Source organism: Wyeomyia smithii, chromosome 1, assembly GCF_029784165.1.
Source record: "Wyeomyia smithii strain HCP4-BCI-WySm-NY-G18 chromosome 1, ASM2978416v1, whole genome shotgun sequence".
Lineage (NCBI taxonomy): Eukaryota > Metazoa > Arthropoda > Insecta > Diptera > Culicidae > Wyeomyia > Wyeomyia smithii.
The window spans coordinates 84,095,801-84,119,759 of record NC_073694.1 but is presented as its reverse complement, the minus strand read 5'-3'; the positions used below and the strand labels follow the sequence as shown (position 1 = coordinate 84,119,759).

Genomic DNA, 23,959 nt, shown 5'->3' with positions numbered 1-23,959 from the left:
GAGGTGAATAGCTGTTTCTTCAAGCATCGTAGCGCCTTACGGTCTTCAGAAGAGTTTTTCCCAGGAAAATTTCCTATAAATATATGTATCCATATATTTTTAGAAGGCACAACACTTTGTACTTATAAGTTCTGGCTCGAAATACATCGACTCACAAATTTTGGTCGAAATCGGAGATGGTCGATGCATTTCCTCGGACACTTGACATGGAATTACCCATATGGGAAAAATCACTTTTTGTAAACTTTATCTATACAGATGTCCAGTTGGCTCCTAAAAATATATCAATACATGATATTTATAGAAAATTTTCCTGCAAAAAACTCTTCTGAAGACCGCAAGGCGCTACCTTGCTTGTGAAAAAAGATATTCACCCCAGACTGATTGAATATCTGACGAACGGCTCACCATTGAATTCTACTAGCAATACTGCTGCAGCATGCTGCTGTTGTAAATTCAACCATGTGATGAGAAATGATATCGCTTATATTTATCTTGGAGGCTTCCCCGAAGATACTATGAGCAAAAATCACGCTTTGAAAATTAATTCCACGCGAAATTATTTCTCATACTTAAGCAAGTTTGCAATAGCAGCATGCTGTAGCAGTGTTGCTGGAAAAATTCAATGGTGAGCCGTTCGCCAGACATTGAATCAGTTTGAGGTGAATAGCTGTTTCTTCAAGCATCATAGCGCCTTACGGTCTTCAGAAGGGTTTTTTCCAGGAAAATTTCCTATAAATATCATGTATCCATATATTTTTAGGATGCAACTGGACATTTATAGAGAATAAGTTTTGAAAAAGTGGATTTTCCCATATAAAATCGTATGGAAACTTTAAAAATCGGGCGCAAATCGGGCGTTTTACCGATCGATCTGAAAAGTTACACAGATGTTATGGGACCCATAAGGAACACGAAAAGTGCATGGGAGCTAACATTTGTTTTTTGTCCCACCCTAATGGATATACTGATTATATTATGTTGTTGTAAAAATCGAAACTTACACCAAAGAAAAGTTTCATGCAAAAGCAAAGCCAAAGCCTTGGTGCTACATTCCGATTCGGAACTCCACTTTCTGTTTATTATACACAGACTTCGCCTGTTAAGTGCAAAGGACAATTGTGTTGTTTAGCTATATCAGTTTTTTATGTCATCTGAAGAAAGAGCATTTTATAAGCAAAACATGATTTTCAAAAATTTTGTATCGTTGTCCTTCGCTTTTAAAATCATAATTAAAAACTGCCCGAAATCTGCTCGAAATCGCTACAATGACAGTTCGCCCATATACGAACTGTCATTGTAGCGATTTAGAGCGAATTTTTATTCTTCATTTAAAAATCGAAGAATAATGATATAAAGTTTTAAAAAAAATACACGGTTTGCTCAGAAAATTACACTCTTTCAGATGATATATAAAAATCAGAAATCTGTGAATAGCTAAACAACCCAATTGCGGGGCTAGTGCTACGATCCTACTGACATTAACAGTCTCTCCCGAACCGAGATTCGAATCTACGAAGACTGGCCAGCATCGTACCACGAGACCACCTAATTTTGGGATGGATTTGGTAATGGGTTGCCTGATAAAACTGCTCGTTTGCATCATGGTCATAGATAAAAAAACCATTCCTGAAGCAAATGGTTCATGAAAATCAGGATTCACCCAAGAACTGATCGAGAAATGTCTGTTTTTCATCCGGAAGTCCCCAGAGAAACCTGTAGTAGGTAACATTTACATTTTTGCATTAAAGTATGGCGTGTGTCACCTCTATCTTCAGGATTTTTGCCTTTCTCCTAGAAAGGTATAGCAATCACTGGCCAAACCGAAAGTATAAAAGTGCTCCAAAGGGCCGAATGGCATAATATATTATATCACTAAACTCAGTTCGACAAGCTTAGTATTTTCTGTATGTATGTGTATCTGTGTCTGTGTGTGTGTGTGTGTGTGTGTGTGTGTGTGTGTGTGTGTGTGTGTATGTGCAAGTTTTTATTCTCACTCACTTTTCTCAGAGATGGCTGGACCGATTCTCAAGAAATTCATTGCAAATGAAAGGTCTTGTTGTCCCAAAAGACTCTATTCAATTTTATTATAACCGGATTTTTAGTTTAGAGGTTATGTATACAACCGTTTTAAACAAAATTGATTTTAAATGAACGGGCTACCTAAAAACCTTTAACTTTTGAATGTTATAAAGATTGAACTTGTGGTTCAAAAGTTATGAAAAGAAACGTGTTCTGAAGACTGTTTAATCTCACTCATGTTTCTCAGAGATGGCTGAACCGATTTTTATAAAATCAAAGTCCAATGGAAGGTCTAATTTCCCTATAAAACTCTATTGATTTGTTTTGCAATCGGACTATTAATTTGCCTGTTATGTTTAAAAATTTGAAATCCAGCTATGAAAAGGACTATATTCGGAGGACTACTGGCACTCACTCACTTTTCTCAGAGATGGCTGACCCGATTTCCACAAAATCAGTGTCAAAGAAAAAGTCTAGCTGCCTCATAATACCCTATCGAATTTTACTGTGATCGGACTGTAACTTCGTCTGTAACGTACCGAAAAGCTGAAAATCACGAAACTTCGTTATCTCAGGAACTAACACCACCGATTTGAACAATATTGATATCAGATGAACGAGCTAGTTAAGGGCTAACTAATGAATTATGATTGAACACGTGGTTTTAGGGTTTGGCTGCCCTATACGTTCCCATTTCATTTGATTATTGTAATCGAACTTAAGCAACTGTTAGGTATCAAATTGTCTATGAAACAACGAAAGTCTATTACCTCAACGATTACACGACTTATTTGAACATAACTAGTGTCATACGAACGAGTCATCTCTCAAACTTACAAATAACAAATTCCATAACAGTTTGATATGTGGCTCAATAGTTATGGAAAGTAAAGAAATTCCAAGACTATTTAAAACTATACCTGCTTTAAATAATATATCTGGCCTCAACATAATTTAAATGTGGTATTGTACTTTTGTTTCACTATTTCTTAAGCACTAACATTATGCAAATTTTATATTTAATACTTCAATTACAGTATTTTAGAACCTGAAGAGTGAATTTACATTTATTGAATTGAAGCGTTCATGCAAATCTTTTTTTACAAATAATAAGTTTGAATGAGAAAGGCTGGGTCTGACCACTAGGTGGATTAATTTAGGTTTTTATCTTTCAAAAGACATATTTTTGAATATAGGCTGCATTAATCACTCCAGGAACGACCCGGGTGCCCTGGAAGAACCAGTACTGTGTACATTTACATTTCTGTATCAAAATATAGAGTGCGACACCTCTAGACTTCGTTGTGCTGCTGAAAGCTCGATTTTCTTGTCAATCTATCAAATCATTACTCGTGATGTTATTCTGTACCTGTATGTGCGCATATGAACGAGACTAAAAGTAATACAGTCATACCTCGATATAAGGCAACTTTATTTTTATTTTCGTTACGTTACGTTATGTCGAAGCAAAAAAAAATTTTTTTTTCAATTCATGCAAGAATGTTTATGGTTACTCAAAGATGCGCGAAAACCTATTTTCCATAACCTATCAGTGTTTATAAACCTTTCTTATGCCCATTTAGAAATATTTACAGAAGCAAAAATTTTTTTTTTAATTGATACAAGAGGTCACTTAAAGATGCATGAAAACCTATTTCCCATCACCTATCAGTATTTTTAAACCATTCTTATGCCCATTAAGGACAATTTTCAACAAGAAAAAAAAAATGCTTCAGTTGATGCAAGACTGTTGGTGGTTACTCACAGATGCGCGGGAATCTATTTAGTATTTTACACCTTTCTTACGCCCATTTAGAGAAAATTTCAACAAGCAAAAAAAAATTTGTTTTAGTTGATGCAAGACTATGAATTGTTACTGAAGGATGCGTGAAAACCTATTTCCCAACACCTATAAGTATTTTTAAATCTTCCATATGCCCATTTTGGACAATTTTCGTATCGGTTTCATTGGTTTCAAAACCTACTACAAACATTTTTTTGAAGCAATTTATAGTCCAAAAACAGTTACTGTGTCATTTATTTCCAATTTCAAAACATTTTAAAAAGTTACGTTATATCGTGGTAAAAGTTACGTTATATCGAGGTTGCCTTTTATCGAGGTTGCCTCATATCGAGATATGACTGTAAACAGAAATCTAATTGTTATAGTAATTTCAGACAAAACCGTAAGGTTATCAATCAAGTCGACTGCGTTACATCATAAATTTGGAATGTGTATGAATATCAGAGTGCGCACAACATTAACTCAATAATGTCTTTACCACCGGAAGGATAAAAACAATACTGCTATTGATCGACAAATCCTGCCTTTAGCTTTAGCTTCATCCAGCTTGATGTGTAAATGCACTTTTCGTCATACGCCCTCACATATACTGCAGGGATTGTAAGCCTCGAAACTAAAAAAAAAATACACAGCAGGATTTTCTCTAGCAAATGCCTTTTACAATGATGCAACATCAAGATGATTATTGGTGATGTAGCAAACAGATGAAGATGTGCGCATGACAGTTTCAGAGTAGGAGACAGAGAGTTTGGATACTGGAGTAGCATCTACTAAAATAGCTTCTCTCTAAAATCGAGCAAATAGGAGTCAGACTCATGAACGCTTCATGCAGCATCCATTGGTAAACGTATCCTGATGTTTGGAGTATTTCAAATTCCCAGTCGAATATCGAGTGCCGAGACGAACAGATGTGAAAAAACCAAAGCCAGACTTGGAAGTTATTGTGCAATAGCTGCTACACAATTCAAGTTTTTTCCACTTTTCCCTAGAACTCATCGTTTGGTGTGGAGTAGGGTGAATATTTTTATCGTCCCCATCGTAGATATACATGTTTGCAGTGGTCTGGTCTGTACATATGAGGGTGCAAAAAGTTCTAAACTTTAATGGATGTTCAGCAAACTTGTTCTTCTCACTTAGGAAAAGCTTGCGCTCATAGAGTGTCCTCGACAATAGTACCAGCAGCGACAAACAAACAGAACCAGAAGCCAAGTAAACAATTGTTCTTTTGCATAATCGTGAAGAAAAAAGTGTGCCAGTTTGGTTTGATTTGTGAAGTTTTTTGAAACGAAGTGCATATCATGCCTGCGGGCCACCAGTGGAGAAATTGAAGTTTTGTGCATTCTTGTGGCTTTTGGAGAAATAATTGGATACATACGCTCTGTTTAGAGCAGTACATACTCAATTCATCCGCTGGCTGAATATTTAAAGATTTTTAAACATATATACACATACACACACATAATATATATATATATATATATACATATATATATATATATATATATATATATATATATATATATATATATATATATATATATATATATATATATATATATATATATATATATATATATATATATATATATATATATATATATATATATATATATATACATATGAAAATTTCATATATCAATAAATTTCGTACATAGTTTTCAAATTTTGGGATTCGTGCCAAATGTGAAATATTCATGTCGGTATGATACACGGGTTACATATAGTGCACCAGATAAAGAGATATGTGGAATATTGATGAACTATTCACACAGCTCGGAATGAAGCATGCCGACTGGATGCAACATACATGCATGATTTAGTGGAAAAGAAGTGGAATGTGCAATTTAGAAAACAAAGGGGTATAAAACAATCATTAGTCGTTTTTTGAACTTGTCACCTTTCAATGATTTTGCTGGTTAACAAGATGTTGTGTTTGTCAACAAAGAAATAAACATAAGCAGTAGTACTACATGCTAGTGATACATAAATGCACATTCTTGTTATCGCAGGTGCAGGAACAATTTGCAGTAAGTATCTTCTATCTAATGAGTAAAATGAAATGTTTTAAAAGTGCGCGATTCAAATATAAGAATAGGAATTCCTAATCCTACAAAACAATAACACATTGAACCATAAATCATTTTCGCAATTCCAAATTTATATGTCAAATATGTGAATTCTCAATAAATAAAGTTTAAATTTATCTTTAGAATTATCTAATATTCTAACATATAGCCATCAAGTCTATCGAACAGATGAAATTCCAGGAGCGTCCTGATGTACTTTCACTTTTCCTCCTTTTTATATTGTACAGCTGATTGTAACTAGTCTACATATGGTTGACGAAATAAATAAATAAATCAATTAATAAATAAATCATGCTTCACTCAGGCGTTCGGGAAGTATTGATGGGTTGATTTGAGGTCAAACATTTTCATCCAAACCATGAGTCTGTTCGGTGAAAACTGAGCAAAATCGATTCAGTTATGCAATAACAAAGATACCGAAAATTGTTGAAAGTACTTTTCGAACCGTGGTGATATCTTAATCATATATCATAACGTAGGATTTTTCGTTTTTTTTTTCAATAAATTTATTTGACACGGTTCAAAAAGCTAGAATTTATACAGAATTGGTTTTTTTCCGGAATCTCTTTCCGGTCATCACCGTTGTGGTGGCTTGCATCCCGATTGTTTTATCGAGTGGCAATTTTATTTTTTTATCTATGTTCTAGAACACAAGAACTGATTATCAAAATTCTGTTTTCAGTGTATTCTCTAAGACAGGTGACCATACGTTACGTTTATGAGACAATTTTTAACTGTCCCATCTCTTTGCTATTTTTTTTTAGATACTCTGAAAAATTTTCGAATTAAGTGTCTATGAACTTGACGGTTACAAACTGTTACAGAATAAGGCAGGTTCATTAAAGCAATCAACTCTTTGGTAAATTAAAATTATCAAAAGTTTTTCATTCCAAGGTCCTGTTTTTTGAACTCATTTGTCCCATTCCCCCAGAGATAAACTGGCCTATCTCTAACAAATACAGAGTCTGCTCGTCACCAAGAATAGATAAATCGTATAAATTCCGTCAATAGGCGTTGTACACAAATTACGTAAAACTAAATACTTGGGTTTCGGATCTCCTCTCCTCCTATGTAACAATAAGCAACGTTTAATATGACTTTCCCCCTAGAATAAAGTAACGCTAAACAACCTGCCTGCCTCCCAAATATTTCGGTTTTTATAAAATACCGTAAACTGGGGTGACTTTAATCACCCTACCTCTTTTTTGAAATTGTGTTAAAAAAGCGCTCATAGTGCCTGGGATTTGTCGTAGTGACCACTGATTGTGTTGATATATGTCTACTTTGCTACTATTCATGCATTTCCTGCTCTTTAATGAATGTTTTTCATGCTCAATTATGAATTGAAAATAAAGTGTATTTTTGGCGATTTTTGTTGCATACAAACCGGTTCAAGCAGGTTCAAAACAACATCGGTTCAAGCAGATTCAAAACAACAAGTTGCAATACGTAAGTTTTTTTGCCTTTCTCCTAGAAAGGTATAGCAATCACTGAAAAAACCAATAGTATAAAAGTGCTCCAAAGGGTCGAATCTCGTATATCAATCGACTTAGTTCGACGAGCTGAGCATTTTCTGTATGTGTGTGTGTGTGTGTGTGTGTGTGTGTGTGTGTGTGTGTGCGCGTGTGTGTGCGTGCGTGTGCGTGTGCGTGTGTGTGTGTGTGCGTGTGTGTGTATGTGTGTGTGTGCGTGTGTGTGTATGTGTGTGTATGTGTGTGTGTGTGTGTGTGTATGTGTATGTAACTCTCTCCCAATCTCACTCGATTTTCTCAGAGATGGCTGAACCGATTTTCATGAAACTAATTGCAAATGAAAAATGAAAGGTCTAGTTGCCCCATAAGACCCTATTGAATTTTATTGTAATCGGATTTGTAGTTTCGAGGTTATGTATCAAAATGTGAAAATCAGAAAACTTTATTGTCTCAGAAACTACACAACCGATTTGAACAAAATTGGTATCAAAAGAACGAGCTTGTTTTTTGAACCATTTGTGAAATAATTTTATGATGATTGGACATGTAGTTCAAAAGTTATGCAAAGAAACGTGTTTCAAACACTGTTTAAACTCATTCCTTTTTCTCAGAGATGGCTAGACCGATTTTCACGAAATTAGTGTAATATGGAAGGTCTTGTTTCCCCATAAGACCCTATTGAATTTTATTGTTATTGAACTTTAACTTTGTCCGTTATGAATAAAAATGTGAAATCGAGCTATGATAAGAAACATGTTTCTAAGACTGTTTGAACTCACCCACTTTTCTCAGAGATGGACGGACCGTTTTTCACAAAATAAGTTGCAATAGTGAGGTCTAGTAGCCTGACAAAACCCTATTGAGTTTTATTATAATCGGACTGTAACTTTGTCTGCTATGTATGAAAATGTAAAAGTTATGAAACTCTATTATCTCAGAAACTACACAACTGATTTGAACAAAATAGGTATGAAATGCTGGCTGTCTTTAAAACCCCTAAATAACGAATTTTATGATTATTGAACATGTAGTTCGAAAGTTATGAAAAGAAACGTGTTCAGAAAACTTTATCAAATTCACTCGTTTTGCCAAAGATGGCATGACTAATCTTAGTTTTAAATTGAAGGTTTAGTTGCTTTATTGGTACCCATTTAATTTGATTATAGCACTGGTTGACAAAATCGAAAAAAATGCTGCTCTAAAGCTCATAATAGTTGCCCTGAAAAGAAAAAAATTCACAGGAAAAGCTATGATTTTTCATTTTGTCTTAGTTTGACCTTCGGGGCAACACTTGTGTTGACCAGTGTAAACAGACTTTTATTTTATCCATTATGTGTTAAATTGTAAAAATATTGAAAATCTCTTATGTTAAAGATTACACGTCTTATTAAAGCAGGTTTCGCAAATTCAGATTTCGAAATAAAGTATGAAGTTGATTCCTGGTCTCTGAGCATCATCCCGGGTACTGAAAAACTTACATTGGGTAATGTTTGTCCCTTTTAGACTGGTAGAAACCGGAACCTACTGTCTAGAAATTTAAAATGGCGTCTGAAGATGATTTGTGGCCTCAGGGTATCATACCGCTTCCCCAAATTGTATTGGATGATATTTGCCACTTTAGACCAGTGATGGCATGAACTCGTGCAAAGTTGAGCTGAGTAACACTTTTCCAGATTTGAATCCAACTTGAATCTGCTTCCTCTCGATAGTTTGAGTTTTTTTTTGCACCGCACACTCTGATCGATTGAGTTCAAATGCATGCAGTGCACGTTGTATCCAACGATGCAGGCGATGCTTTCAAAGGACAATGCAACAAACTGTTGCAGCAGACGCGGCGCGAATTTTATCGCAATTCGATTTTTTTGCAATTGTTGTTATGCTGGATGCAAACTCAAATCTAACTCAAGTGTAATGCACTGTTAGTAGGGTTTACGTGCAAACCGAAAATAAATGTGCAAGCAAGTTTTAAAACTCACTCAGATACGAGTGCAAAATCACACTGCCTACTCTGCTTTAGACTGTTGATCGGAAACTGTCGCCATCTACGCCATAGAAATACCCAGATTAGGCAGTTCGGCAATTTTATGATGGATTTTATGATTTTATGATTATCAGGCAACCAGAAGTGGTCATCTGGATTGAAAATTGGGTTTCTGGTCACTGGGTATAATCCAGGTTTCAAGAACCCATATTGGTTGGTATTTGGCCATTCATGGCAGAATCTGAATATTTATAGGCAGTATATGAGTACAAATCGATTATACCACAATCAAAAACAAAATCGCATCATATAGTTGAAAGAATTTAATGTTATTTGCATGTATATGTGTTAATTTATATTCATCTCGTCGGTTTCGTGCAACACTGGCACAACTCAAAAAACATAGCTTCGAGAAAAACGCGTTTGAAAATTTGCGTCGAAAATTTATTTTTCGATTTTCAAGAAAACTTAGAAGCTCAAGTTTACCAATCCTTATTGACAACCTTTGGGTCTATTATGCACATATTACGTGCTAACGTTGTCCAAGTTAAAACCTTATTTTTACTAACTTTATGGAGAAATTTCGATTTGTGCAGCAAAGGCACTTCTACTCATAACTCTGGAATTTTTGTGATTTTCGAAATGGGATTTCGTATGATGAAACTTAACAGTATTTGGCATCGTTTGCCATCAAAAACTCAAAAATGCAAAATTTTGAGTTGTGCCAGTGTTGCACGAAGCCGATGATATGTTAAATTTTAAATGTTCGGTATAGTTGTGCTGTTGGCTACTAAAAGTTTGTTGTTTAGTATGAATAACAAATCCAGCAGAAATAATCAAGGTGTATTTTTAAGTGTTGGAGTAATTCTATTTTTGCAAATTATAAGTTAGAAGGAGAAAGGCTGGGTCTCACCGCTAGGTGGATTAATTTAGGTTTTTTATTTTGTTCATAGATTTGTTCTCAAGATAAATAAATATTATAACAATGATCTTCATTATTATTTTTGCAAGTTTCTCTTCGAAGGCAATGTTGAGTCTGAATAATCTCCACACAGAGTACTACATATTTTCTTCTTAACAACAACCAAAGACGTAAAGTAACATGTAAATTTGGACAATTGCATAAGCCATATTCCACGTGAACTACGTGAACACGTGATGATTTTAGATCACCTTTCCTCTCCGTGGGTAATCTTTAATTTAAATTCTAAAAAAATTGGAATGAATCTTGGACATTATTATTTTTATTATAATTATTTATTATAATTCATCTGACACGTTATAGTCTTAATGAATAAAATACTACTTAAATTTAACAGGTATTAAAAAAGTCTAGCTGATAGCAGTTTCTGTTTATAAATATTCGAGGAACATCCAAAATCAAACAGTTGACTAGTTTTGTTGAAGGTACGGATTATTCTGGAGATTGGTTCAAAGTATCCAAAGTCAGAGCGGTGGAACGGCGTTATAAACATTTCATCCAGTGATCTGCGTTGAATTCGACCAGGAGCATTCAGGGAAAACTTGCTTAGAAGAGCCGGGCAGTCGATTTCACCAAGAATAACTTTAGCAGCAACCATTGCCTGCTGAATTTTTCTTCTACGTTCCAGAGAAGCAATCCCTAACAGATTACAACGGTGTTCATAAGGAGGAAGGTTCAGCCTGTCTGTCCAAGAAAGTCTACGAAGTGCAAAACGGACTAAACGCTTCTGCAGTCTCTCAATCCTATTAATCCAAGTTGTCTGGTATGGTGCCCACACTACAGCTGACGACTCCACAATCGATCTTACTAACGCCGAATATAACGATATCAGGCAATGGATATTAGTGAAATCTTTAAACACCTTCATAAGAAATCCTAGCTTGCACGGTCAATAATATTGGCTCGATGCGGCCCAAAAGTCAATTTATCATCAAGTAGGGTAACGGGGGTATTTTGGCCCACATGCATATTTTGGCCCACCCGGTAACATTTTACGCATTTTATCTGATAAATTCAATGAATATTAGAAAACTATGCATGCAACATTGAATAACACACCTAAGAATCATACTGCACTATAATTTTCGGCGAAAAACTGGCTTTAGGTAGTGTTATTTTGGAATTAGTTCATACATATTCAAAGTCATGGCTGAGTCAACCCAAAGTCAAGAGGAAGTGGTAATATACAAGTCAACATCCGGAAGCTATTGTAACAAATATGTATGCTTTTGAAACAATTCGTTGTTGTAGTAACATCAATAAAATGCCATAGAAACAGTTTGTATACTCTAACATGTTGGAAAAAATTGAAAAAGTGGTTAAACGCATGGCCGAAATATGTTTGCCTCTTTCTGAAGCAAACATATTTTCGCCATGCCAATTTTTGACATCTCTTTGATTACCGTTCGGCTGTTGCACGTGAACAAAGAAGCAGCTTGTGACAATTTACTAGTAATTACTTCATAATTTATCACATTTAACGATATGAAATTGGTTGAGAATGCCTGTAAAACCGCTATAAGCCAAATCATTTCATTTTTAGATGCCTAAAATTTACAGAAATTCACAGCAGAAGGATATTCTCCTCAAACCCACTATTTTTGCTCTAAAAATACCGATGATGATCTTAAATATAATTAGTCCGAACTATTTCCATACACGTCTGTAGATATAAAGGTGGGCCATAGTAAAAATTTGGTGGACCAAAATATGTTTTTATTACCTTGTAGAAATTTGGATATTTCTAGGATATTTTTCATTATATTGCATTGTTGAACGGTGTTTATTAAAATAGACACTTAGCTTTTAACAATGGTATAATAGAGTAGGTATTTATGTTGAAAAATTGTGTTTGTTTTTAATGAACTCTGCGAACACTTCCCAAAGCTGGCCAAAATACCCCCGTTACCCTAATACCCCAAGGTCGTTAATTTCATTGACACGAGCAAGAGGTGTACGTCCGATTGTATAAGTGGCTTTTATGGGATTACTACATCGATGAAATGAATTTACGGCACATTTCTGGACACTAATAGTCATTAGGTTTTTTTGACACCAATCCTCAAAAATATCCAACAAATCTTGCAGTCTTTGGCAGTCGGAAAATTTGTCAATGACCTTAAATATCTTTAGATCGTCAGCATAGAACAGTTTACATCCTCTTCCATGACGGGATGTGACATCATTTATAAACAAAACGAAAAGGAGCGGTCCAAGATTACTCCCTTGAGGAACGCCGGAGGTGTTTGTGAATCGTCGGGATGTGCAGGATCCAAGTTTGACACTCAGGCTTCTACCACTTAGGTACGATTGCAACCATTTAACCAGGTCGTCGGAGACACCCATTCTAGCGAGTTTTCCGAGTAATATTCGATGATCAATTTTATCAAACGCAGCTTTCAAGTCTGTGTATACAGCATCGACCTGCTTCCCGTTTTCAATATGAGCGATACAGTCCGAAGTGAAACAAAGCAAATTAGTTGTCACAGAACGACCAGGATAAGAACCGTGTTGATCACTGGAGATGATGCTTTTGTGTGTGACAGCAGGTGATCACTTAGAATCATTTCAAATAATTTGGAGCAGGCGCTTAGTGATGTCATACCTCGATAATTACGAACATCTTGTCTGTTTCCTTTTTTATGAATCGGAGCAATATGCGAGTTTTTCCAAAGAGCCGGGAATTTGCCTTGTCGTAAAGACCAATTAAATATTTTTACTAGTGGATTAGCAAGCTCACTGATGCATTTTTTGAATACGACAGCAGGGATACTCTCAGGTCCTGGAGCATTGGAGGTTTTCAACCTTTTCGCCGCCTTTAGAAGCGCTTCCTCGGTTATCTCAGGAACGTCAGCCGAAATCATGTTTATTGGGATATCGGAAGCGGCGAGTGCAGCTTCATCAGTAGTAGCAGTAGTTGTGTTGAAAACAGTAGAAAAATGATCAACAAACAATTCACATTTGATCAATGGGTCCATAGTGGATTTATCATCTAGAAAAACTTTCGCTGGGATTCCATTATTATTCCTTCGCTTTGTTCTAACAAACTGCCAAAAACTCTTTGGGTTTCGCCGCAGATTAATTTGCGTGTTAGTAACGTACTGTTTATATAAGCGAGTATTCAATCTACGGTACAGTTGACTTGCTTGCTTAAAACTGCATCTAGAAAGCGGGGTTTGAATTTTGCGATAGTGACGCTGGCATGCTTTCATTTCCCGCTTTAGTACTTGCAAAGAACGATTCCCCCACGGCGGTTTTCTTGGTTTTCGCTGGACAGGAACATTTGAATTCAACCATTGCAGCAGCACCTCCACAAACCTCGATACGGCATCGTCGACATCAGCCCTACTAAACACACTGTTCCAGTTATATGCAGCTAGAAAAACTTTCAAGGCATTGAAATCAATGCGCTTAAAATCTAATCGAGGTGTATCGTCATACGAGCATAACGGAATGCCACTAATACCTTTTAGGGTTATATCAAGCGGTGGGTGCGGGACATTCGAACATAAACTGTTCACGTAGACTGTGGATGGGCCCCAAATTGCTTTCCATATTTATAAACTCATTCAAGTAGACTGTTCAAATTAGTGAAAGCAGCAAAGTTTTACTCCAAACTCCTAAAAATAATGAAGTGATCAAAGTCACCCCGGAATAATAATTGGTGTAAAAATTCTAGAGCATATTTAAAAACAGCAAAATTGTTGCTAAACTTTTGAAATAGTGATTGGTTCTTGCTCAATGCATGTCAGTCCTTATTTTAAAAATATCAAACAATACTGTATTCAGTATATTTTGAAAATATTCAACATGCATTCAGAAAAGTGATCAAAGTCACCTCAGTTTACGGTATCACAGTTACGTAACTGTCTTAAAATTTAATTTTAGAGACACTCTTTTTGGTACAGTTCGGACGGCATTATCTTATTTGTAACAAAAACTTTTTCTGACACAGTTTCAAATGCCCAATCATATATGTCCGTGCAAATTTGTCAGCAAAAACAACCATCAGAAAACACCCGTCGGAAACGAAATTCCCTACATGGGAGTTGTGTATTTTCTTTAAGGTGAATCGGGACGTGGTCGCGATCAACTCGAATTTTGCAATCTAATTTTTTCTTGATTTATGAAGACTACGTACATGAAACTGTGATCGATTGTTTCCACAACTGTTGCATGCCTGAAGTAGCAATTTGAGTGCTGTTTATTTAGTGGAAGCCGATTTTTTTACGATCTAAATACAGAAGTAAAAAGAACTCTAACCTCAAAATTGTATAGGAAAAGGCGACAATCCCGTTTGACCTTAATTTGAAAAAAAACCTAAATTAATCCACCTAGCGGTCAGACCCAGCCTTTCTCATTCAAACTTATTATTTATGAAAATAGATTTACAAGAACGCTTCAATCCAATAAATATATATTCACTCTTAAGGTTTTAAAAAATTGATGTTGTAATCTATACATATAAAAATGCAGTATGGTCTGTCTGTCTGTCTGATCCATATAGGCTCGAAAACTACCGAACCGATCGGCGTGAAAATTTGTATGTATGGATTTTTAGTGCCGATAAAGGTTCGTATGATAGTTTGAGACCCCTCCTTCTTCTGGAAGGGAGGGGTCCCATACAAATGAAACACAAATTTCTGCCCATCTCGAAAACTAATCAACTAAATGGAACCAAATTTGGCAGGTAAATGTTTTTAGTGGTAAAAAATATGTTCATAATGTTTTGACACCCCTCTTTCTTTTGGAAGGGAGGACTGCCATACAAATGAAACACAGGTTTCTGCACATCCTGAGAATCAACCAACTGAATGGAACCAAATTTGGCAGGTGAATATTTTAAGAGGTAACAAATATGTGCATGATGGTTTGACACCCCTCCCTTTTCTATGAGGGTGAGGTCCCATACAAATGAAACACAATTTTCGCACAGCTCTAGAACCAATCAAGAAAATACAACCAAATTTGGTATGAGAATGTTTTGAGAGGTAACAAATATGTTCATAATGGTTCGACGCCCCTCCCTCTTCTGGAAGCACATGTTTCTGCACAAATTTCTGCACATCTCGCGAACTAATCAACTAAATGGAACCATATTTGGTGATTGAAAGTTTTCAGTGGTAACCAATATGTTCCATAATTGACCTCAGGCAACATTTTGGATTGTAAGATGGCAACATACGGTTTCTGGAAAACAGCCAAAAATGGCCGATTTTCACCCAATATAATAATATCCGGTTAAAGAATGATACACAGGAGCTCAAATCGACCACAGATACCATTTTGAATTCAAAGATGGCGACTTTCGGTTTCTGAAAAACAGCTGAAAATGACCAAATACCACCCAATATGAGTATCTCCGGAGCCAGAATGTTGCAAGAAGCTAAAAATTGACTTCAGACACCACTATGAATTGCAAAAATGGCCGATTTCCGCCTAACATGAGTATCTCCGGAACTAGAATGATACACAGCAGCTGAAATCGACCACAGACCCCATTTTGGATTCTAGGTTGGCGATTTCCGGTTCCTGGGAAACAGCCGAAAATGATCGAATAACACCCAATATGGGTGTTTCTTCAATCAGAATGACGCTCAGAGGCCAGAAACTATGTTAAATACCATTTTGAAATCCAAGACGGCGAATTCCGGTTTGTGAAAAGCAGCCTAAAATAACCAATCAGGCACCATTTTGAATTGTTTAATGGCAACTTCTAGGAAACAATCGAAAATAACCGAATAATACTCAATATGGATATCGGGATGATGCATAGAAACCAAACATTGACCCTGGACACTATTTTGAATTTAAGGACGACCACTTTTAGTTTCTGGAAAACAACCAAAATAACTAAATACCTGTGTCAGATTGATGCCAGAAAATCTGCTGAAAATGACCGAATACCACCCAATATGAATATATTCAGTATTAAGGCGATGTACAGAAGCCAAAAGTCGAGGATGTTGTCATTTCGATAAAACCAGTCATTTCAAACGATTTGTTATTTGACTTTGATCATATCCTATGGCCGATTCTCCGTGCATTTGCAGACTTTAAACACATCGCAAGGAATCAATGAATTTGGAACGTTCAAATAGTACGATACCGCATTTAAATTATTTTGAGGTCACAAATATCGATCAAAGCAGGTATCGTTTTAAAAAGTCTTTGAATTTCTTTTCTTTCCATAACTTTTGTGCCACATATCAAATTGTTATGGAATTTGTTATTTGTAAGTTTGAGAGATGACTCGTTCGTATGACACTAGTTATGTTCAAATAAGTCATGTAATTTTATAAATAATAGACTTTCGTTGTTTTATTAACAATTTAATAACAATTACTTAAGTTCGATTATAATCAAATGAAATGGGAACGTATAGGGCAGCCAAACTTTGAAACCACATGTTGAATCATAATTCATCAGTTAACGCTTAACTAGTCCGCTCGTCTGATAATAATGTTGCTGGTGTAGTTTCTGAGATAATGAAGTTTCGTGATTTTCACATTTCGGTACATTACAGACGAAGCTACAGTTCGATTACAGTAAAATTCAATAGGGTGTTATGAGGCAGCTAGACTCATCAATTGACATTAATTTTGTAGAAATCGGTTCAGCCATCTCTGAGAAAAGTGAGTGAGTCCAAGTAGTCTTCGGAATATGTTCCTTTTCAAAGCTGGATTTCACATTTTTAAACATAACAGTCAAAGTAATAGTCCGATTGCAAAACAAATCAATAGAGTCTTATGGGGCAACTAGACCTTCCATTTGACACTGATTTTATGAATATTGGTCCAGCCATCTCTGATAAACATGAGTGAGATTAAACTGTCTCTAGAACACGTTATTTTTCGTAACTTTTGAACCACTAGTTCTATCTTCATAAAATTCAAAAGTTAAGGGTTTTTTAGGTAGCCCGTTCATTTGAAACCAATTTTGTTTAAATCGGTTGTGTGGTTTTAGAGATAATGATGTTTCATGATTTTTACATTTTGATACATAACCTCTAAACTAAAAATCCGATTACAATAAAATTTAATAGGGTCTTATGGGACAACAAGACCTTTCATTTGCAATTAATAACATGAAAATCGGTTCAGCTATCTCTGAGAAAAGTGAGTGAGAATAAAAATCTGCACATACACACACACACACACACACACACACACACTGTCTAAGAGAAAGGCAAAAATCATGAATATTTAATACAACCTAAAAATTTTATTCGAATAATTGGGGTGGAAACACTTTACGAAAAAAATTATTTGGATGATTGTTCGCAAATGCGGAAATACGCAATTGATTCGTATTGGCAATAATCTCGCAAAAACCGATCCTGCAATACGTGACCTTCTGTCGCTTACACTAGCAGCAATACAAATTGAAAATGTACATATCTATTGATTTTTGTAAGTTCCACGTTTCCTTTTCTCCCAAACCAAAAAAGCTTTAACATTCTGCAGAACATTATGGTTTTTCCTTCCGACGCTCAAAGTGAATGGCTCTAATCTACCACCCAAAATTCACTTGCTTTTATGAGGTGGGAGTTGGGGTGAACAAGAGTTTATACACGAAATAAAAATCATGAATCACCAAACTATTATTTAGTAACAAAAAATACTCAATAATATAACAAATTTATGAAAATATAAGTTTTTTCGAAATTCAAATAGATTCCGTTTTACCTTCCTCAACCACCTAAATCTACTCTCGCGAAGGCAACAATTCAACCTGCTCAATATCCCAACCCTCCACATTGCTTGTTTCGATGATGTCACATCCACGCCCGAAAGGATATCGAACTCTTTCTTGTCGGTTCATTTCGTGAAATCCCCATGTTGTCTAGAAAGGACTTCCGAGTGGTTTAAATTTTAATGCGGTTTGGTTCTTTTTTAGGATGGAATCCTAAAAAATCCCAGCCAGCGTCAGGTGAGCTGATAGTCGAACAGTCTGTCATTCCTTGGAGTATGCTTGAGATAGCGATGAACCGATGGATATGGAACGTTTTGCCTTTCTCCTAGAATGGTATAGCAATCGCTGAAAAAACCAAAGGTATAAAAGTGCTCCAAAAAGTGCATTTTCTCTGTGTGTGTGTGTGTGTGTGTGTCTGTGTGTGTGTGTCTGTGTGTCTGTGTGTGTGTGTGTGTCTGTGTGTGTGTCTGTGTGTGTGTCTGTATGTGTGTCTGTGTGTGTGTCTGTGTGTGTGTCTGTGTGTGTGTCTGTGTGTGTGTGTGTGTGTGAGAGTGAGTGTGTGTGTGTGTCTCAAATGAAAGGTCTAGTTATCTCATAAGACCCTATTGAATTTTATTGTAATCGGATTTTTAGTTTCGAGGTTATGTATCAAAATGTGAAAATCACAAAACTTCATTATCTCAGAAACTATACAACGGATTTGAACAAAATTGGTATCAAAAGAACGGACTTGTTTTTTGAATCATTTAAAGAATAGTTTTATAATTACTGGACATGTAGTTCAAAAGTTATGCAAAGAAACGTGTTTCAAACACTGTTTAAGCTCACTCACTTTTCTCAGAGATGGCTGGACCGATTTTCACAAAATAAGTGTCATATGGAAGGTCTTGTTGCCCCAGAAGACCCTATTGAATTTCATTGTTATTGGACTTTGTCCGTTATGTATAATAATGGGAAATCAGGCTAAGACAAGAAATATGTTTCTAAGACTGCTTAAACTCACCCACTTTTCTCATAGATGGATGGACCGATTTTCACAAAATAAGTTGCAATAGAAAAGTCTAGTTGCCTGATAAGATCCTATTGAATTTTATTATAATCGGACCGTAACTTTGTCTGTTATGTATCAAAATATAAAATGTAAAAAATGTGTAAGTTATGAAACTCCATTTTCTCAGAAACTACACAACCGATTTGAACAAAATAGGTATCAAATGAACGGACTGTCTTCAAAACCCCTAAATAACGAATTTTATGATGATTGAACATGTAGTTCAAAGGTTATGAAAAGAAACGTGTTTAGAAAACTTTTTTTTCAATTCACTCGTTTTGCCAAAGATGGCATGACTGATTTCAACAATCTTAGTTTTAAATTGAAGTTGTTTAGTTTAGTTGCTTTATTGGTACCCATTTCATATTATTATAACACTGGTTGACAAAATTAAAAAAAAAATCTGCTCTAAAGCTCACAATAGTTTTTTCTTAGTTTGACCTTCGGGGCCCCACTTGTGTTGACCAGTGTAATCGGACTTTTATTTTAACCATTATGTGTTAAATTGTAAAAATATTTAAAAGTCTATTCTCTCAAAGATTACACGACCTATTTAAAGAAAACAGGTGTCAAACGAACAGGTTGTTCCTCAAACTAACAAAAAATCGAAATCCAAAGGCTGTTTAAAACTAATTGTTTTGATCAAAGTTCGCAATTGGGAGTCATTATGATAAAAAAATTATTAATGTATTACAAATATTACGTTAAATTTCAAATACCATGCTCCAATTATTCCTTCAAATACAACATCAATATTCAACATCAATATTCAACATCAATAACATCTAAAATCCAAAGAGTGGATATACCTCTATTGGATTACATTTCGCAATTGGAGGATGTTTTCCAGACACCGGAAGTCGCAAATTCGGATTTCAAAATGAAGTATGGAGTTGATTCCTGGCCTCTGAGCATCATCCCGGGTACTGAAAACTCACATTGCGTAATGTTTGTCCCTTTTAGACTGGTTTCCAGAAACCGGAAGCAACTGTATAGTAATTTAAAATGGCGTTTGAAGATGATTTTCAAGAATGATTTGGCCTGCGGGTATCATACCGCTACCCCAAATCGTATTGGATGATATTTGTCACTTTAGGCTGTTGATCGGAAACTGTCGCCATCTTGCCATCGAAATACCCAGACTAGACAGTTCGGCAATTTTATGATGGATTTTATGATTTTATGATTATCAGGCAACCAGAAGTGATCATCTGGATTAAAAATGGGGTTTGAGGTCGGATTCTGGCCACTGGGTATAGTCCAGGTTTCAAGAACCCATATTGATTGTTATTTGGCCATTCATTGGATGCCCCTCAGAAACTATCAGTAATATCAACTGCGTTGAAGAATTTCATTTTCATTGATAAGATCATTCAAATGAATATATAAGGAACAATATTTAATTATACAATATTTGAAATCTACTGACTGAAGTTGACATAAACAATCTGAATATTTATACGCAGTATATGAGTACAAATCGATGATACCACGATCAAAAACAAAATCGCATCATATAGTTGAAAGAATTCAATGTTATTGCATGCATATGTATTTATGTATGTTCATATGTGTGTGAATGTTATATTTTAAATGTTCGGTATAGTTGTGCTGTTGGCTACCAAAAATTAGTTGTTTAGAATGGATAACAAATCCAGCAGAAATTATCAAGGTGTATTTTTTAAGTGTTGGCGTAAATCTATTTTAACAAATAATAAGTTCGAATGAGAAAGGCTGGGTCTCACCGCTAGGTGGATTATTAAAGGTTTTTTTCTTCCAAAGCACTGTATAGCTTCCGCTCAGAGTTCCCTGCACCGATGCACGTCCCTGATTAAACAAGGTTGTGTGTTTGCATTAGAGACAAATCGCGCCAAATGACCTATGGTCGAGTATCGACTATTTTTGATTTGAATGAAATTTTGCACACGTATTTGGCTCAGCAAACAGAGTATTTTCCACAGATGGAGAGATTTTTTACACCCATGAGTTATATTCTAAAGGGGCGTATGTCTTTTGGCATAGATTTTACTCGAAGCATTGTAGTCCAGAAACCGTTGGTTGTATAGAAAAACTGTCTGAGAATGGGTTGTAGGAAATTAAAAATGCATCATAAAAAAATTAAACACTGTACAAAAAAAAATTTTGACCAAAAAAAATTGAAAATAAACATTAAATTTCAATCAAAAAAACAGAGTTGAATTTTTTTTATATTTTTTTTTAATAAACTTGTCGTTAAAACGCAACTTTTAAAAAAAGTCCAGGATGGAGAAATAAAAAACATTTTTTATATGGTAGATTAATTTTTTTATGAAAATTCTAATTCAAACATTTTTCAAAATATTTATATTCTGATGATTTTAAGAGATGCAGAGAGTCATCTGCATCTGTATACGAATTGGCGGAGATACCATCAATCGTATCATCATATTTTCAAGAAAGCATTCAAAAAGAATACTCCATAACACAGAAAATTGAGTTATTCAACAAAGGCCTAACAGGAACCAACGTTTCACCGATATCACTGGCAAAGCTCAATCAGCAAAAATATCCTAAAAAAGCATCTGAACATTACTGACGGTATAAGAAAAAACATTTTTGATTTTGATGCTGAAGAAGACCTGGATTTATTGAAATGTAAAGCGAGAGACTTCGATGAGATGATTTTGCAGTTAAAAGAAAAATTTACTGCGCCCGAATGCTTGAGGGAAGATAAAGTAAGAATACTTTCGGTTCTACCGAAATCTTGGAACCAACAAACGATAACATAATAGTTTGAAACAACGGAATACATTGTGAAACAGGATTGGCGCATATCAGAGGTTAATGGAATATTGGCTATTCCTGACGTGAGGCTTGGACATGGATTGCCCCTGGAAGTAAAAAACGAGGTATTGCAGTTTTATGACAGTGACCAGGTCAGTAGAGCCATGCCAGGGCAAAGGGACTACGTTTCAGTGAGAAAACATGGTAAGCGACAGCATGTGCAAAAGCGACTCTCAATGAATTAAATTTCTTGGAAGGAAATCACAGTGCGTCTTGAGCTGCCCGACAGATCAGACGTATTTTCGGTTGCTTGTGGACTGGTCTTTAACTGCCTATAGCTTCAAAGTTTGTGTTTTGTCAGTGTGTCTTTTAAAGATTACCTGGAAGTTAACTTACATCAGTCTTTCTCAAGACTACCTATTTCTTTCTTTCTCAATACTTGCAATTTGATATTATTTTTGAACTTTTTTCGTATCACCTGAAATGGCAGGACGAAAAAAGAAACCACGCATCGCTACGGGGAGGAAAAGAGAGGCATCTCTTTCTGAAACTAGCTTATGCAGTGAAAATTTATATGATATTCTGCCTGAGCAAGAAGCCGGCGAAATTGAAATGTTCGAAAGTAAAACTATTCAAAGAGAAATTTCTGTAAAAAAGGAGAAAGTTCCCCCTATTGTGGTAACTATTGATTCTGAATTTAATATTTTTAAAAAAGAACTTTCTACGTTTCTCTCCGACGTCAAAGTTACTTATCAAATTGGTCGAAGAGGCGAATGCCGTTTACTGGCCCAAACATTGAAAGATTGGAATCGTCTTATTCAGTACTTAACTGAAAAGATGTACAAATTTTTTACATATGAGACGAAGAGCGCCAAGCCGTTCAAGGTCGTATTGAAAGGTCTCACCAACGATCAAACCGTTGATGAGATCAAAATTACTTTGACAGAATTACTTGGTATAGCCCCTACCCAAGTAATTCTGATGAAACAAAAATCACGAGGCGAAAACAGTCAGCGAACTGGAATTTCCCTTGTAAATTATTTAATTCATTTTAACCGCAGTGAGGTTAATAACTTAAATTTTTTTTTGAAAAAGCACATGCTTTATATAACGTGCGTGTAAAATGGGAATTATATCGAAAGTTTGGCGGAGGTGGAAAGCATATCACCCAATGCCGTGTTTGCCAACGTTATGGCCATGGTTCAAAGTTTTGTAACATGGACCACAAATGCCTCATTTGTGGAGACTCTTCCTTCAAAAAGGACACATGTCCTGTGAAAGAGAGTAAAAATTTTCGCTGTGCGAATTGTAACGGCAACCATATGTCGAATTTTTATCAATGCCCAGCCCGTTTAGCAATTGTTAAGGCAAGGCAAGGTAAACAAAATTCAAAACAAACTTCAAAACAACATTCCCCAAGCGTACCAGTGACGAATAGTTTACCTACTCCGTTGCATACCCGTTTAACATATGCACAGGTTACAGGTAGTTCGAACATTCTACCGCCTAATGTTAATAGTTCGAAAATGACCACTAATATGGGTAAGCAAAACACGCTAGAAAATAATTGTACACATATTACCCCAGCTAATATTGCTACCGAAAATATTTTTTCTAATGTCAACTGCCTGGGGCCTATTACGGTCTTTTCTGCAACAGGCAATGTTCGATCTCATGAACGCCATGTTGCAGGCAAAATCCATGTTTGAAGCCATTCAAATAGGTACCAATTTTACAATTAAAATTGTTTCTAATTTAAAATTTAGCAATGATTTTAAATAAACCAATCAAAATTTTGAATTGGAATGCTCGCTCATTGAAGGCCAATGAGAATGAGCTTTTTAATTTTTTTAACAGTAAATAATGTGCATATTGCAATTATTACTGAAACATTTTTGAAACCTAACATAAAATTAAAATATGATCCCAAATACGTGGTTCATAGATATGATAGGATTCAGGGTTCCGGCGGTGGAGTTGCAATTGTTATTCATCGCCGAATCAAACATTGCTCTTCCCCATCTTGAGACGAAATTTATTGAAACTTTGGGAATTGAAGTTCAAACTAAACTTGGGATTTTATTTATTGCCGCAGCATATTT

General features: G+C 35.5%; 1 protein-coding gene across 21 annotated transcripts in view; it reads left to right on the top strand.

The window, feature by feature from the left end:
- LOC129717835 (uncharacterized) overlaps positions 1-23,959 on the top strand; it is an 879,733-nt gene that overhangs the window by 151,321 nt on the left and 704,453 nt on the right. For 9 of the 21 annotated variants that reach the window (XR_008726749.1, XR_008726748.1, XR_008726750.1 and 6 more), the window contains exons 1-2: positions 4,714-4,840; positions 5,482-5,853. The exons of 2 other annotated variants lie outside the window; for them this stretch is intronic. The gene's annotated coding sequence lies outside the window, so the exon portion shown is untranslated. Of the gene's footprint in view, positions 1-4,710; positions 4,892-4,941; positions 5,116-5,481; positions 5,854-23,959 lie in introns of those variants that run through there. 10 more of the 21 variants (XM_055668028.1, XM_055668025.1, XM_055668026.1 and 7 more) reach the window with 10 other exon arrangements.